Here is a 17,815-nt window from a genome sequence, read left to right on the forward strand (position 1 = left end):
AGTACAAACGTACAGGCGCCGAAATCGTTAACTGGTGTGCGGGAGCGGCGACTTTTCCGGGCGTCAGCGCCGTATGACGCGGCGAGGCTGGAAACAGTCTGAGGCTAAGCGCATGCGGACAAAGCGCGCTCAGCTGGGCCCATCGTCTACTAGGCTGTTTCCAGCCTCGCCGCTTCATACGGCGCTGACGCCCGGAAAAGTCGCCGCTCCCGCACACCAGTTAAAGATTTGGGCGCCTGTACGTGTTAAAGCTACGCTTTCTTTGCCTTTTCTCCCCACTTTGCGGCCGTTGGTTGCTGGCTGATGCTGTCTTGCCTATTATACAATAAATTGGGACACTGGGTATCTGCATGATTAGATAACTTGGGCCACTGCACTGGGTACGTGCCAGTGGTTATAAGTGCCCGAATAAGTATGTCCCCAAGAGAAGAAGATCGAGGGACCCTGGCTGCTTCTTCACATGCGCTCCGTAGTTTTCGGGATTTTTGACCCGTCTAACCCAATTGGACCGTCCAAATTTTGGTCGGAACCGACGCCGGAAGCGGAAAGGACCACGAGGACACCATTTTCGAGCCGGTGGGTCCACTATTTTTGGATTTACACGAGCTTGAAGATTCCCTACGTGGCCGGCAGAAGCTAGGCCCATTAGGCCTAACACGGTAGCGGGGCTCCGCGGCCCTCCCAGCCTCGGCCAGCGGCAGAGGAGCCTGGAGCGATTTCCCGAGTCATCAACTCCAACCTAGCACACCTACCACCCCAAGTTTCGACAAGTTTCATGGCGGAAGCCCACGAAATTATGGATGAAGATTTCAGCGACGCCGCCGGGGAGACCCTCGCCCACGGAGCAGCGGTAACTACTCAAGCCCTGAAAGGCAGCACCCCAGCGACACCAATGTCACAAGCGAATCAAGGCAAGGACACAGACGCGGATTGGGAGATCGCCATATCCAAGCGGCAAAGAAAACGACAACGTAGCGGACAAGCAGAACTTTTGGCGGGAAAGAAGCTAGGAATGAAAATCCCCTTGACTCGACGAAGCGTACAGATGGCGCACCAGCTGTGACCAAGCAAGGAGAGGGAGAGAGAGCGCCGAGGAGGAGACTGCCTCCGCTCCCCAGAGATGATTTAAAGATAGTCCTCCGGCCGAAGGGACTGGCAGTGAAAAACCTGCAGACACACCAAGTGGCGCGAGCGGTGGTTGCGGCCACCGGACACGGATGCAGGGCTGAAGACCTCATCATCCGGCTCCGCACGGGCTCAAACATCATCATAATTAGTACAGACAACGAAAGTGCTGCTCAGCAAGTCAGGCGCATCACGCAACTGAAGATTGGTGAGCACAGCTACGACGTCAACGCGCACGTGGCGGCGCCGGAGGGAACGCTGCGCGGGGTCATTCACGGGGTGGACCCGGGGACCCCCGCCGAAGAACTCAAGACAAACTTACGAACACGCACGCAAGGGGTGAAGATTTTAGCGGCGAGAATGCTAGGCCGATCTAGCACAGCTGTTATCACCTTTGATGGCCCCATCCTCCCCAAGCAAGTTTTGTACTACGGGGGAGAGATGTGGTGTTATCCATACAGACCAACGCGGCAAGTTTGCTATATTTGCTGCCAGCAAGGTCACCGGTCGGACGTCTGCCCGACCCCCGGAATCAGAGCTTGCAAGCAATGTGGCCAGAAAGATCCGGAAGAACATCATCAATGTACACCCAAGTGTCTGCTGTGTGGGGGCTCCCACGCGGCGGGCACAAAGGACTGCAAACAACGCCTAAAGTCGACAAACGAACTACGATGGGGACCCCAGGGCCAGCAGCGGCGGGGACGCAGCAGGAGCAGAAGCGGAGCAAGGCGACCGCGCTGGTTCCGGAATGAAGATCAAGAGCGACGGACCGACTACCGGAGTGAATCCAGGAGCCGCAGCCGAGGGCGCAGCCACAGTCAAGGCCAGGGCCGAAGCCGGGAGAGGGACGAGTCCTACCCACCTCTGGGCGGCGCGGGCCAGCAGACCACGACGAAGCCAAATCAGCAGAAGAAAAGCGGCGGAGTTAAGGTGAGCAGGGGAGCCGGCCCTCCCAAAACGCTTTTTGCTCCGCACAACAACATAACCAATAACACAAGCATGCAGACAGAAAACGAGAAGAGGCTTTGTGCCGAAAACAGTAATCTTAAAAAGGAACTTGAGCTCTGCCGCGAAGAAACCCGGCAGCTCAGGAAAAGAATAGACGACCTTATTCAGGAAATGCAAGAGATGAGAAAGGCAGGTTTCTCGCCAGTTAGGGCGCAACCACCGCCGCAGCAACATATAGAGAGCACGCAAACTAGCGAGGGGAACACCTCAATTGAAGACCTCAAAGCTTTCATGCAGCAAATGCAGCAGCAAATGCAGCAGCTAAATCAAAAGATAGCCCTGCAAGACCAGAGCTTCCGCAACTACGTAAAGAATCAAACTACACAGAGAACAGTAAACGACGCCAGAGACCGCCTCTACAACGAGCGCAGGTTTGGATCAGAATCCCAGGGAACAAATAACAACACCAATACATCAACATGGCAGGACCAAACCAACTAGAGATTTGGCAGTGGAACTGCAGGAGCTACAAGCGCAAGCAAGGGCTCCTGCAACAGTTCATTAACACTAGAGGAAATCCACCAGATTTAATACTACTACAGGAAACAAATTGCATCCCAACCCTAAAAGGATATACGTGTCAGGAAAATGGACGAACAGCGACTTTAATAAGCAACAAAATAACAACCATTACACATAAGGAACTAGAAGACACACATCTAGAACATATAGTGACCGAAGTGATTCCAAAACGGAAAAAGAAAGCGAAGAGCACTTTCGTAATCAATCTATATAGCCCACCTAAAAACAAAGGAAACTTCATTAAGCTTTTTGCGGAAGCGAAGAAGCTTGCAGGGCAAAACACCCTAATAATAGCAGGAGACTTCAATGCGAAGAGTCCGCAGTGGGGCAGTAGAATCGAAGACAAGAAAGGGCGCAGTATCTGCACAGCTGCGGAAAACATAGGCTGCGAGCTACTCACAGATGAAAGCCAACCCACCAGACAGGGCAATAGCGTAAGCGTGGACACGTGTCCCGACCTAACCTTTGTCAGGGGCGCTAAGCAAGTCGAATGGGAGAACTTGCAAGAAAACCTCGACAGCGACCACTACATCATCAGGGTCAGCACAGAGGCAGAAATCACCAGGAGGAAGATTGGCAAGGCAAGTCTAACAGACTGGGATGCCTTTAGAGTCCACTGTAAACAGCTAAAAGGGGACATAACGTCGGCAGAGGATTGGAGCCATCAACTCAGACAAATAAGAGATCTCTACACAAAAGGAGTGGAACGAACAGAACAAGCACCAGAAGTGGACAAACGACTCCTCAGGTTATGGGAGGCACGACGAGGCCTAACCAAGCGGTGGAAGCGTCAGAAGCTAAATAGAAAGCTTAAGAAGAAAATTGCCGAAATAACTCAGCAAGCAGAGGAGTATGCAACGCAGCTGGCAAGGCAGGGGTGGCAGCAGTTTAGTACCTCACTGAATGGCACCCTAAGCACAGCCAGAACATGGCATATCCTCAGAACACTCATGGATCCGAGCAAGAGCAAGGCGGAATGCAGCAAATCCATTCAGAGGTTAATCCACCAGTATGAAGGAACAGAAGAACAACTGCTCCAAGCAGTACGGGAAAAATGCTACGGAAAGATCTCGATAGAAGGCTACCGAGGCGACTACCAGGGTGACGAAAACTCAACTACGGACCGACCCATCACAAGAGAAGAGGTCGTCGAGGCTGTAAGGGCTGCAACAAAGAACACAGCAGCAGGGGCGGACAAAATACGAAACTCGCTAATTCGAAACCTCAGCGACGAAGCAATTGATCAGCTCACCCTCTACCTCAACAAACTATGGGAGGATGGCAAAGTACCAGTGGAGTGGAAACACGCCGTAGTGGTGATGATTCCCAAACCTGGCAAAAAACTCCAAATTGAAAATCTCAGACCAATTTCGCTTACATCATGCCTAGGCAAGCTGTACGAAAGAATAGTGACCCGAAGAATCCAAACGCATCTTGAAGACGGAGGATGGTACCCCAACACCATGTTCGGCTTCAGGGCAAACTTGTCTACCCAAGATATCTTGCTACAGCTAAAAGAAGAGGTACTCGAGACAATGCCGAAACACGGGGAAAACGTGGTCATGGCCATCGACATCAAGGGAGCCTTTGACAACGTCTCCCACGCCGCCATTATGGAGGGGATTAACACCACTAATTGCGGGAAGAAAGTCCATGACTATATCAGAAGCTTCCTAACCGACAGAACAGCGACAGTAGGCCTAGGAGACCTACGGAGTGACGCCTTTCAAACGCCATGCAAGGGCACTCCGCAGGGCTCAGTAATCTCGCCAGTACTCTTCAACATAGCGATGGTCAACCTTACCAAGAAACTTAGCAAGATCCAAGGAATCAGTCACGCAATATACGCGGACGACATAACGATCTGGACTACTCAAGGCTCACTAGGGGATAAACAAGAGGCACTACAAGAAGCTGCCACCTGCATCGAAGAATACACAAAGCAAAGAGGCCTCAGATGCTCCACGGAGAAATCTGAACTCCTCAGGGTGGGCAGACACCCCACTGATGCCCCGCTCGAAGTAAGGCTAGAAGGACAGAACATCCCGGAACAAAAGATGATTAGAATCCTCGGCATGTGGTTGCAAGGAAGCCGGAAATGCAGCCACACAATTTGCCTGCTAAACAAAGCAGCAGGACAGGTGGGCCGAATGATTAGCAGAGTGGCACACAAGCGATATGGCATGAAAGAGGAGGACACACTCAGGTTGGTCAACAGCCTGATAGTCAGCCGGGTCACATACTCACTGCCGTACCATGCAATCACCAAAACCGAAAAAGAGCAAGTGGAGACCATCCTCCGGAAAGCGTATAAAACAGCTCTCCACCTCCCAAGGAACACATCCAACGACAAACTCATGCAACTTGGAATCAGCAACACTTTTGAAGAACTAAGGGAATGCCAGCTCAACGCACAAGTACGAAGACTCAGCAATACAACGACGGGAAGGGCGCTCCTGACAAAGCTAGGTCGGGAAGTAGAAAAATCACAAAGTAGCAGGGCCACAATACCAGACCCACTAAGAAAGAAACTACGCATACAACCTATCCCTCGCAACATGGACCCAAACCTCCATGCGAGTAGGAGACAGGCTAGGGCAGAGTTTTATGAAAAGACGATGGGACATCGGGACAATACAGTCTATACCGATGCGTCCCTATACTCACACGCACACAAAAACAACGCGGCAGCGGTAGTAGTAAATAATCAAGGAGAATTAATCACAGGACTCACGGCCGAGGTGGCTAACATAACCGAGGCAGAGGAAATTGCTGTCGCACTGGCAGCGGAAGAAGGTTATAGAACAGGAATATCGCTCAATATTCTAACAGATTCACAAGAGGCGTGCCGGAGCTATATAAGAGGCAAAATAAGTAACACGGCGCTCAAGATCCTCAGCAGAGTTCCAATCGCTGAGGGACAACCCACACATAACATTATCTGGATACCAAGCCACGCAGGGATCAGGGGCAACGAAGGGGCGGACTGCCTAGCTCGAGGGATGACCAGCCGAGCAGGAACGTCAACCGCCCCAGAGGGGCCACAGATCAACTGCGGGAACAGCTATTCAGAGCTATTAAACCTCTATAAGGGTCTAAGATATCAATATCCGCCACCACATAAAGCATTAACAAAGGAGGAGGCCGCAGGATGGCGGAGACTGCAAACGGGCACCTTTCCAAACTTACACATACTAAGTAGGATGTTCCCCACGCAGTATAGCGCAACCTGTCCGTGGTGTGGAGCTAAGCCAACATTATACCACATTACATGGGAGTGTACAAGAAACCAGGCATTCCACAAACACAAAACACCAAGTGCGGAGCAATGGGAGAGCTGGCTCACCAGCCGCGAGCTAGAGACTCAAAGAGCTCTAATAGCGCACGCGTGCGAGGCGGCCCGGCTCAGTGGAGCCCTGGACTAGGGGCCCATCCATGGCTGAAGAGGACTCAAGCTTCAAGAATGAAGACTTCGGCCTCGACCCGCTAAAACCTTTAAAGAGTGATTAAAGTTTTCCATTCCATTCCATGTCCCCAAGAGGCAAGAATATAATAATAATATTTGGGGTTTTACGTGCCAAAACCACTTTCTGATTATGAGGTACGCCGTAGTGGAGGACTCTGGAAATTTTGACCACCTGGGGTTCTTTAACGTGCACCTAAATCTAAGCACACGGGTGTTTTCGCATTTCGCCCCCATCGAAATGCGGCCGCCGTGGCCGGGATTCGATCCCGCGACTTCGTGCTCAGCAGCCCAACACCATAGCCACTGAGCAACCACGGCGGGTAGAGGCAAGAAGTGAAAGAACCGGTAGCAGAGTGGGGGAAAGAAGGTGACAGTATTGGACCAACGTGCGCGTTGAGCGACGAGCATTGAGCTACAGATATGCACGTAAAGAACTGAAGTGGAGGAAATTCAATAAACAACAAAAAGAGCTTCCCTTATCACGTATTCCCACATATGCGGGGGATCGGCCGATTCTTAAATTTTTTCCTACAAAGGATGATTTTCTTTTTCAGATTGAACTTGGTAATTTCATTCCACGCCGCTCTGCATTCTTCATCTCGACGAATGGCATAGAGCTCTGAAAGGTTGATTCCGCTGCCATCGACAAACCAATATTGTCTTCGACGCAATAAAAGTCACAGGGGCTGGGCACACTTTGTGCTTCTTTGTGCAAAAGAAGTTCGTGCAGAACATCATTGTTTTTTTCTGTGTAGCTGAGTTCCTCTGTCAGCACTTATTTGACAGGAGCGAGAACCCTGTTTACTGTTTTAGGGACTGGAAATTTCACATTTTTCCCTCCCGATCAGAATAACCCTTACATGATTATCCGCGGTACTATACGTATGGAACATAAGCTCCATCTGGAGTTACTCTAGAAATGCTTTGTTGCACTTGGATTGGCTCGTGCCCGTCAAAACCAGCAATGACAGGGCCTCGAATCATCGGTGTTACTCCAATTTTTGCATGAACGTGAGGCGTTCCCCGCAAAATCGTAGCCGCTTATCGAAAATGTATTATCCTTTAGGCCTACCACACATAAATAAAAAGAAGCATACTTGCAGCGAGAATAATTTTCACAGAACATTCCTTGGTCGTAACAATAATGTTAAGCTACCTGTACGTTCAATGTATAAACATAACATCTCATGTGCCAAAATGCAGTGCGTGGGGAAGCAGCAACAATTCGGCCCAATGGACTGCGTTAATTAGTCTCCGCTGCGCAAATGTTTTGCCTTATCAGCGTTCGAGCCTGCGCCTTAATTGTACTAGCGTGCCACTCGTCATACACGAACAAATTTATCCTTGCTTGCTCCTACATCAAAAGAAGCGCAACACATTTTATCATTCACAAATAACGGGAACGGGCGGCGCTAGTCGAACCAAGCGCTGAGGTATCGGGCGTTTCACAACCACGCCGAGCATAAATACGATAAGGTTGTTTAATATGACCTACCACACGCACGCCGCACCGGCGATAAGAGCCGCCACGGGCGTTCCGATGCAAAGCGAACGGGAAAAAGAAAAACCCACCATCCGACCGGCCGGAGAGGGGTGCCCTCGGCCAAAGGGAAAGAGTCCGTCAGTTTAAATATCAAAAAAGTGGCATCTCAGTCGCTCCCGTCTTGCTGAGAGATCGGCCACGCGATGCGTATGAGCGCGGCGGCCGCTTCCCCCCCCCCCCACGTCCTTTCCCCCCTTTATTTTTTACTTTGCATGCGGTTCCGAAAGCTTCCAAATGGTCGGAGCAGTGATATCGCATGCCGAAACAATTTTTCAAGCCGTGGTCCAATGTACACATGGTAAAAAGAAATAAAAAAAGTACGTGCGGCCAGTTCGGGAGGGAGGAAAGAGGGGGGGGGGGGTCAAGGAAGAGGCCGCCAGGAGAGATCTTCTTTTGCTCAGCCGACGTGGATTATCCGGCGTCTCCGCTGCCGCCAAGCGAGTGGCAGCGGCGGATATATATGCTGCCGCTGAGCAATTACTGCATGCCACATCCTTTCGAGGACACCGAAGCGTCGTTTATTTCTACCTGGCAGAGCCCCTCCGCGTCCCCCCCCCCCCCTCCGCTTTCTTGCGTAGCGCGCGCGGGGGTAGCTTCTGTTTTCTGATGTTACCGATCAAAACGAAAATGCCGACGCGACCACGAGCTAACAGCCGTAATTAATCTTCATTTCAAGAATCGCTTCAATTTGACAAGTCCAATTTATAATCAATCGCCGGAGATAGATTACCATCGAAGAGCGCGGGACGAAAGAAAACAAAGGTGAAACTGGCCGTCGCGGAGCTGAGAGGGCCCCGCGACTGGTTTTGAGAACGGCGGCCGCGACGCTTCCGAGGCCGTCGCTGCTGCTGCTCTTCCCTCGGCGAAGGAGCGCAGCCTTCGTCGTGCCCGTGTGTGTGTGTGCGTGTATGTGTGCATGCGCGCGCACAGACGCACACACATCGCGTCGCGCGGCCGCCGACAGAGAGCGCGCCTTAGGGTCGCCTCCTCCTGACAATACGCGTGACTTGCGCTTACTCATAATCTCCGGACGAGGAAAATATTTAATCAAGATTAAGTTCAGCCGGGGCGGGACGCACGCTTCATTTCCCTGGCGGCCAAACAGCGCACCGTACACGGGTGCAGTCACCTCTGAGTAAGAGGATAAAAGGAGAAAGAAAGAAAGGCGCATTCGAGGGAGTCTCTTACTTCATGTGTCGTCTCTATGCGGGCTACTTCAGCTTAGAAATTGAACGTGAAATCGGCAAGCTCGCGGTTGGTAAAGAGGTGACAGGCCTAATAAGTTACGCCTATATAGGGTTGCTCATTCTTCTAAACAAACATGTTGTTTCTCTATTGTTATAGTGGAATTTGTCCAACTTTAGCAACATTGGGTCTTTGTGCACGGTGGAATGACCTTGTACGCGTTGTACACAGTCGGGAACGTTGTTTATTATTATTTTTTTACCGCTCTTGCGCTCGATGTAAGTGCGACAGTTTCTCTCTAGGGAGGCTATATGATGATCGGCAGTCGTTGTCAGGCCGTCGAATCAGCTATCAAAGCACAAGTAAAGCAGTATTGGTTGAGACCTGCACCCGCGGAGACCGACCACTGAAGCGATATATGATTCCAGATTTACACTTCAATAATTTTTGCGAGTCCCCAATAGCCGGCGTGATCCAAGTATGTATATCTCACGCGAACAGAGGCAACACCAGGGGTGACTTGCACTAACATTTAATACCGAAAATAATAACGAATTTAAAAACGCGTTCTTATATGTTCCGTAGACAACGCCTAGTCCGCACAAGAGCGCGTTCTTAAATTCTTTATTATTTTCGTCATTAAACGTTCGTCCAAGCCGCCCCTGGTCATCGCAGGGTACACTACCGAACAGGAATACACGTTGGTTTCGACCTCGTATACCTTTGCCGTTTCCGCTGCATTTTAGGCATACATACACAATGGGGCGTGTTTGCATCTCGACTCGATGGATAGGAGGGTGTGTAGCGGCGGGAACGCGAGGATGCAGTCTCCTGTTTTAAACAGTGCTGCAGAATTGCACTGCTGTTTCAGCGTCGTGGTGGTGTAGACCAATAACAAGATACGCCGCTGCGCACGGCAGCACTCAGTGAATAAAGTAATTAAAGAAGAAGAAATTAAAAAAAAGTACAGCCGACTCCTGTTAATTCGACCTTTGCGGGACCGCGGTGTTTGGTCGAATTATCTGAAAGGTCGACATAACAGACGGCTGCAAGATGACGAATTCATACATTTTTATTATTTGAAATAGTTTCTCGTCGACGATAAACTACTTCGAAACAGCCTTATAATAACTATACATATGTAGTGGCCCACAGACCCCAACGCTGCTGTTGGCGCTGACAAAATTATCAAAAGAGAGATCGCTCAGGGCACAGCGCGCAAGTCGTCATCATCCCTGCAGGACTGGTTGCTACCGTCACCGTCGTGGCCTAGGGAAGCAGTAGTGCCGTCTGCTGGATTTCTTGTATTTTCAAGATTTTAGTGATCGTTAGCGCGTATGGCGGGGCTGTGGTGGGGGTCGAATTAACCGACGCGGCATGCTTTCGGGTTCGTACTAAACGGGTTTTCCTTTCATAACCGCCAATGTATGGTTTCTCAGTGATATTTTCAATCGCGTTCGAATAAAGCGAGAAGTCGAATTAACCGAGTCTAACTATATGATAGTTGACTGTATCTGATTTGAGCTCCATCCCATTCCTGCGTTACGTTTCCCTTATATTTTTTTTTCATTGCACAATTTCCAGGCAAAACCGATAAAAACCAGAAATGAACAATTTATTCAAGCCTCTATAGTTGTCATGGGTCGATAGCAGTCTGCCAAAACGACCCATGACAGAGGACGGAGGGAATTGCTGCGTCCACTGTAAATGACGCATTTTGGAATGTCTTGGTGCGACTAAACAGGGAAGCCAGCTTTAGTAAGCCCTCGACCGATTTATGCAATCAACAACACAGAAGTCGCAATAAGCTTGAATGTCTTCTTCAGAAGGGAAGACGGAGACAGAGCGGAACGAACGAAAGAGATGTCTGCATCACGACAGGAAAGTGAGAAGATATAAGGAGAGGGCTGACTGCTGCGCATACGCACGCAAAACTAAACCTATCATAGAGGGGAAGATTGAAAGGCAGAGAGAGGAGCTCACTTGAAGGAGGCATAAATCACGGCTCGACATGCGCATTGCTTAAGCTTATTACCGGCCCAAAACCGGCTATTAATCTTGACTCCCTGTAGCCCCTTCCTCGGTGCGCGCAGTAGCATGAGAATGTTCGCGCTTGAGTTATTGGCCTTGACTTTCATCAAGGGGTGCTTTTCATGCACAACCGTTTAATCGTTCCGTCTCCCCGCTTGAAATGGCAAGTTGGACTTTCAGATATAGAGCGACGTCGTTACAGTCATTATTAAATCTCCTTTTCTCTGCTCTATTTCTATATGTGATGATATATCCGTACCCATATTACTGCGTGGGCTACTGAACGTTTGTGTAAAGCGGCTTATGGTCGATGTGCCGCCAGTCTGTGGTGTCAGCTTTAACCGGGAAGTATATACAGAGCGTTAGTGTGCGTATTACGAGATACGCGCACTCAAGTAATAAGGCTATAGGGCGCTTAGCGTGTCGCTGCGTTCGCATTTGGCATGGTAGGTTGCAGATGCGCGAAATGTTCTCGAAGTACACATGAGTAACACGAGGGTATAAGATCGCGAAAGGTCTCGTGGTCATTACGACGACCACGACTGCAGCGATGGGGTTACTATGTGCTAAGGGCACCCCAAAATATACGCACTATTTCTTACAGAAAATAATAACCGCGATTGCTCTCTGGTGAACTCTCACTCATTGGCGGTTTTTGTCTTCCATTCAAACGAATTACGCTAAGTATTGAATTATAGCTTTATCAAAACATGAATCGGCTGCTGATGTCGGGGAACAGACAGACAAAAAAAAAGTTTGTCTTATCCGGCGTGTTTGTGGACTGGGATCCCGCCTAGGTATCGGTCAGGAGGCCTTGCCTCCCAGCGGCGTCCTCGGCCCACCGGATTGCCCAGAGTTGCTCGTCCAGGACTGAGCTGAGCAGCGTGGCCCGCCAACGCGCACGGAGGCTGTCGGTGGAGGCTGCGCTCTCATTACTGTGCATTAATCCCTGGCACTCCCATAGTATGTGTTCTAAGGTAGCTCGTGCATCGCAATCTTTGCATTTATTTATATTGCTGGATACGCAGCATAACATGTTGTAGTGCCGGACTCTTATGACTTGGTTTGTAACTGTCGCCATTGGACAGATTGAGTTGTGGGTGGGGTGGTGGGTAAACGCACTTCTGCAGTTTATAATGTTTAGTAATATAATTGAATCTGGTCATTCTTTCCTACCACTCTCATACATCGGGAGTCTCTGACGTAGGATCAACGTCTGCCGTAGCTCGGAAAATGAGCCGTCGAGCTACCTTATGTGCTGCCTCGTTAGCGTTGTCCTCTCCTGTGGTGGTGTGAGCTGGAATCCATAGAATGTGGATGCATCTGTCCTCATGGGTTGTTTTGTCTGTTTTGAGAATCTCGGGGAAGGGTGCAAGACATGATAACGTTGGATGAGAAAAAAAAAAAAACGTCAAAGTTATGCCGCGTCGTGCCCCTGTAGCAAGTCACTTTTTGTTCCATTCCTCCGTTCCTTTGCCTTGTTGTCATCACTCCTTCCAAGAGCAATCCGAAAAAAAAACTTAATGTTGATAACTACTGTGCCATTCTTAACTATCGTAGGATGGGAATGAAGCTTGTGCAAGCTATGGAAGGCAGACCATGCGTGGGTTCTACTTCATGCGCCTGCCTAAAATACATGTAATAATAAATATCCGTGACGCTTCCCAGCTTTAGCTTCAGTTGACCGGTGTAGGAATCGCGCATCTTCGACATCGCGACGCGTGCTCGCCTGCTTACCCCATGGGCGTGTGCATATGTTATAGTAACATATCGAATCGTACGCTGTTCTCTCTCTCTATCTCTGCTATAAGGCACCGTGACGGCGTAGCAGGACGCTTGCTCCGCGGCTGACCGGAATCTGTGACGACGCCTTCCTCGAGAACCGCGGCCTCTTTGAGGATACTGCTCGCGCACAGGCGCGCAATGCATGCCGAGGGGAGAGGGGGCTGCGATAAGGGGAGCGCGCCGCTATTAGCCGTGGCCGGCCCAAAAGGACCTGCCGATTCGGTCATGATAAATGGGCTCCTGTCAGTGGGCGCCGTGCTCTTTTGCGGAACGCCGCGACGCACCTCCCTGCAGCATGCGGGAGGGATGTGCACCTCGGCGCCCAGGTTTAATTAAACACGATTAGCGCCAGTAATTACTAAGCAAATTCCGCAATTGCTTGCCACCACCGACGACGACGACCGGGGAGGCCGCGAGTATTTGCAGGCGTTAATTGATTTCAAGGCGGGCCGGGCCGTCCGTGCGAGGCGTGATGGACGCCCGAGCTGTGGCCGAAGTGCTAATCGTGCCTCACTCGCCGACCTTCGGAGACGAGGAGCAACAGAGCGGCCCGCCACGGCAGCTGTCACAGCGCGAGCGCGCGTGGGGCAGAGCCCGCCGTGGAGGGCACACCGGGTGCGCAAGCCGCGGCGACGCTTTCTCTCTCTCCCACGGCGAAAGGGGGCAGCCGTTAATGGGCTGCGGGCGCTTAGGCGATCCGCGTGAACCACACGCTGACCCCGGAGCAGATAGGGGGGTAGGGGGAGCACATGCCAGCGCCCTTCTTTATGCGGTTAAAATACCCGTGGACTCGCCTCTTAGTCGGAAAGTGCTCAGCGTGCGCCTTATTATCGTCGCCGCGATGACAAGTCACCGTACACTGGCTGCGCGAAGAGCGGCCCGAGCTGATCGCCGGTAACCGTACGGTCGCAAGCTAGAGACCTAACGCACTGCGCTATTGAGATTTAGGGGTTGCGGGAGGGAGGGCATGAGGGAGGGGGGGGGGGGGGGGCTCTTCTCCCCTCGCGCTGTTTTGCAGCGTGAACCAACTGGACCGAATCGTACGTTAAACTAGACTACGGATATGTTCGCGCGCACTTACTTTTACCGTGCATTCCGTGCTTTCTGTATACGCTATCAAATGTTTAGGTTCAGACCTCTCGCCAGCGTAGTACGACTCGCGTGAATAGCTAGCCCTATGGGTTCATCGTTAACAAATGTATACACGATGCTTGTAAAAATAATTCGGGAGTTACTGCAATGGCATTGGAGCGTTCCAGAATGCCTTACAAATTATGGCGTGATTCCCAGCAGGGTCCTTTAATCAGGCGACCGCCGACCGTAAGCGTCTCCACTTTCCTTTGCGGGGAATAAGTTCACCCAATAAAGGTTTAATTCTTGGGTAGTTTTTCATCGCCTGTCATTCTGCGCCCATCAGTTACATTTGAAGACCATGCTGGCCTTTTTTATGTGCTGTGCCTGAGTCTAAACGTACTTATGCGGCCTCTTAAATGGCATGCGTGTAGTAGACAATCGCAACACGAAAAACTGGTATGCGGTCCCGCAAAAGCGTCACATATGTCCCTGATTTCTTCCGTATCGGGCATGAATACAGTTACATCGCCGCTCTATAATCTTCCTCTTTGACTTCAATGAAATGGAATAGTAACCGATGAATATCACTCACAAGACATTGGACTACTCACTTGTTACCGGTAAAACCAGGTGTAAATCAGTGTTCCTTTCACCGGCAGCTTGAAACGCTTTCTTGCTGGTACTGCATGCTGTTCTAACGAACACCTGATTAAATATTTCACCAGAATACCAATGAGAATCGGCTTAGCACGCCCAAACAACCAGTGCTACTACTTACGTCGTGGCTTTGCTACAAGTTTCCTTTTCCGCGTGTTGGATGCTGGAATAAGCCGCAAGAAGGCAACTTCAGGCTGGCCGGTTACTCTGCCCTGGCGCAGATAAACGATACCCACTCCAAGACGCGAGCTTGGCGGCACGAAGAAGGGCACACCGGCATCGGGGGGCCCTCATTTGTGATTGTCAGGGCAGTGGTCGCTGAACCAGCAGCGCAGCATGCTTGTGCGCCGTGTGGGCAGGGGTCTCCTTTAATCCTGCCCACGAACTCGGCGGGGAGACCTTTTGAAGAGTGCGCGAAGAAGCTTGTAAGAGAGTTGGAAGCACGGCTGCGCCGACCGCTCGGGGAGATCCATTAGTAACGACGACAAATAAGTCGGCGAGGAGTTCGTGACTGCACAGTTACGCGCGCCACATGCTGGGGCGAGCGCGCCGCGGAATGAATTCGGCCCCGTCGGGGTCGGGCGCTGGCAGCCGTGCGGGTTCACGCCGCACCGCGCCACTTCGCACGCAGGGAGCGCGGCCTGTCGCGGTCCGGGAAAAAAAAAAACGAGTTTCACGCACTATTGCGTATTCCGCACCGCGCGCGTTCCAGTGGCTCGCAAAAATGCATGATAATCAGCAGCAGCAGCAGCAGCGAAACACGCCGACTATCGCTGTCATGACCTGTGAGAAAAGACTTCATGAGAAGAGAAATAAGGAACGATGTTTGTCGTGGACGAGCGAGCTCCCGTTGCTCTGTGTAACACTTAAACTTAATTACTTCCTGCTTATTCGTGACAGTGTCGGCATCTTGTGTGTGCCGGCTATACCCGTGACGGTGGTATTTGAACATCTATTTCGACTGCTGCGTACTAATAAAGTGAACAGCTGTATTAGTATTTCCCCTTAAACAATGGTTTTTGTATTGACTGCTCAATAACCAGTTCGTCGGTCACCAGTAGATCTGTACCGACATTGTTAGCTTAATGTCACATTTAATTAAACAAAATTAAATTAAATTATGGGGTTTTACGTGCCAAAACCACTTTCTGATTATGAGGCACGCCGTAGTGGAGGGCTCCGGAAATTTCGACCACCTGGGGTTCTTTAACGTGCGCCTAAATCTAATTTAATGAAACAATAAAAGAAGTGCGAAATAAAGGCCGCATTATTATCTGCTTTATTTATTGTGAACTTTTCTTTAAAAATAAGCAAGGACGCTAAGTGTCACGTTATGAGGCTGGAGAAGCTAATGATAGACAGGAGAGCAGCAATACTGGTGTCATTTCATCCAATCCAGTATACAATACGCGGTATTACCGTTGACTCAGTATCTTCAATCGAGTACTTTCGTGTCCCCTTTCCCCAGCACAGGGTAGCCAGCCGGTACTTACGCTGGCTAACCTCCCTGTCTTTCCTCCGCTATGTCTCCTCCTCCTCCTTGGTGTCCTGTTTACCTCCAATTTAAGCTGGAATGCTCACATTGAACACATCACCACAAAAGAATGCAAAAAACTTGGTTACCTGAAACGGCAATTACACCTTGTGAACACAGATACTAGACTTCGGGCACACAGTTCTGTTATCATGCCCTCTTTAGAATATGCGTCCATAATTTGGCACCCCCATCACTCTAATCTCACGAACCTACTCGAATCAATTCAAAATAAAGCTGCGCGGTTCATCTTAACTTCATACTCTCGATATCAAAGTGTGTCCGCCTTAAAGAAATTACTTAATCTCCCTTCACTTGACATGCGCAGGAAATTATCACGGTTGTCCTTCTTCCATATAGCCTTTACCACAGCAACATTGCATTCGCTCGAGCCCATATTGTTCCCGCTTCCCACATATCGACCCTCGCAGACCATGTTCATAAAGTTAAACCTATATTTGCCAGGACTAACGCTTTTAAAAATTCGCGTCTAGTTTTATCTATTGCCGAATGTAACTCGCTACCTTCAAACTTTGTCTCGCTTACGGAATCATCATTTCATGCAGCACTGCTAACCTTTCTAGAGTGTATCAACCTGTCCGAACCCACATTTGCTTGAATATTTACTTAAACAGTGTTTTCATGCACTTGGCATTGCACAAAATTCATTCCGTTTCATCTTATATGTATCTGTGTACGTTGATTACTTAAATCATCATTCGATTGTATCATTAAACCCGTGTTCTGATGGGTACTGATTGTCTACATCGCATTATAGGTTCTTATGCGTTTTTCACGCTACCAAATATTGTATAAACTCCGTTTCTCTTTTCTTTCTTTCTTTCTCTTTTTATTTTGTTTGTTTCTGCTAGATGTCTAGATCATTTTTTATGGTTCCTAAATGCCTTCATATATTTGCATTGTACACATTCCACTTACGCTTGAACTTTTTAGTCCCCCCCCTATGTAATGCCCTAGGGTACTCAAATAAATAAATAAATAAATAAATAAATAAATAATTGAGCCACAATGTCTTGCTTTTTATTGTAATAAACTTTAAGGAACATTGTGAGACCGGTCATATAAGTAGTTTCTGCGTTTATTAATATATATCACCGATACTGACAGAGAGGCGCTTATCCCGTTCCGCTTCTGCGGGGACATTGACTGAGGGCTCGGTAGCCAATGGCAGCGGTGACAGGATTTTATATTCACACAATTACGGGCACACACACGTTTCAGCGCATGTTGGTAATCATAACTGTTTAACGTTTCGAAGCTACCCACTGCACGGGTTGAGGAACACCTTAACCGAGGGTTACGTATTAATTTCGATCATCTACACGGTTCTCCAACGAATACTTAATTCTAAAGCATTCCAGTGCTTTTGCATTCGGTCACCATCAGACTGTAGCCGGAAATTAACGTCGCGACCTTGTGCTTATAAGCATGCAGCTAGTACGCCATAATGACGGAGTCAACGTGGCAGAAGCGCGTCAAGAGTTCACAGCGACATTAAAACTATGATTGCACAGTTCCTGCGTATACGCAACCAGAGGATGACAACGCAGAATCCGTCTATCGAATAGTTAATGTGACGATGCATGGGCTATGCGCACGACTTGATTTCAGTTTCTGAAGATGTGCCACCGAGTGCAGTCGCCCTAAGTGTATGATGCTAAAGGATATAGCTAGATACGCTAGCGCAATGACCAAGAGCGGTGCTACTTGCGCAGGGAACATGAAATGCACATTCTTTAGCTTGGAGAGGAGAGCACGATGTGCACTGTAGGTGATATCTCGTACATGCTGCATAGCATCGCGTTTAGCGCGCGTCTTTGGGAAAGTGACCAAAACTACTGATAGGAAAACATAAGTGTTATTA

At 49.6% G+C, this 17,815-nt stretch overlaps 1 protein-coding gene across 1 annotated transcript in view; it reads left to right on the top strand.

Annotated features, from left to right (window-relative positions):
* The window catches only part of LOC135919895 (homeobox protein MSX-2-like), a 96,824-nt gene that overhangs the window by 49,847 nt on the left and 29,162 nt on the right, over nt 1-17,815 (top strand). The gene's annotated exons all lie outside the window — the stretch shown is intronic.

The sequence above is a fragment of the Dermacentor albipictus genome, chromosome 1 (assembly GCF_038994185.2).
Source record: "Dermacentor albipictus isolate Rhodes 1998 colony chromosome 1, USDA_Dalb.pri_finalv2, whole genome shotgun sequence".
NCBI lineage: Eukaryota > Metazoa > Arthropoda > Arachnida > Ixodida > Ixodidae > Dermacentor > Dermacentor albipictus.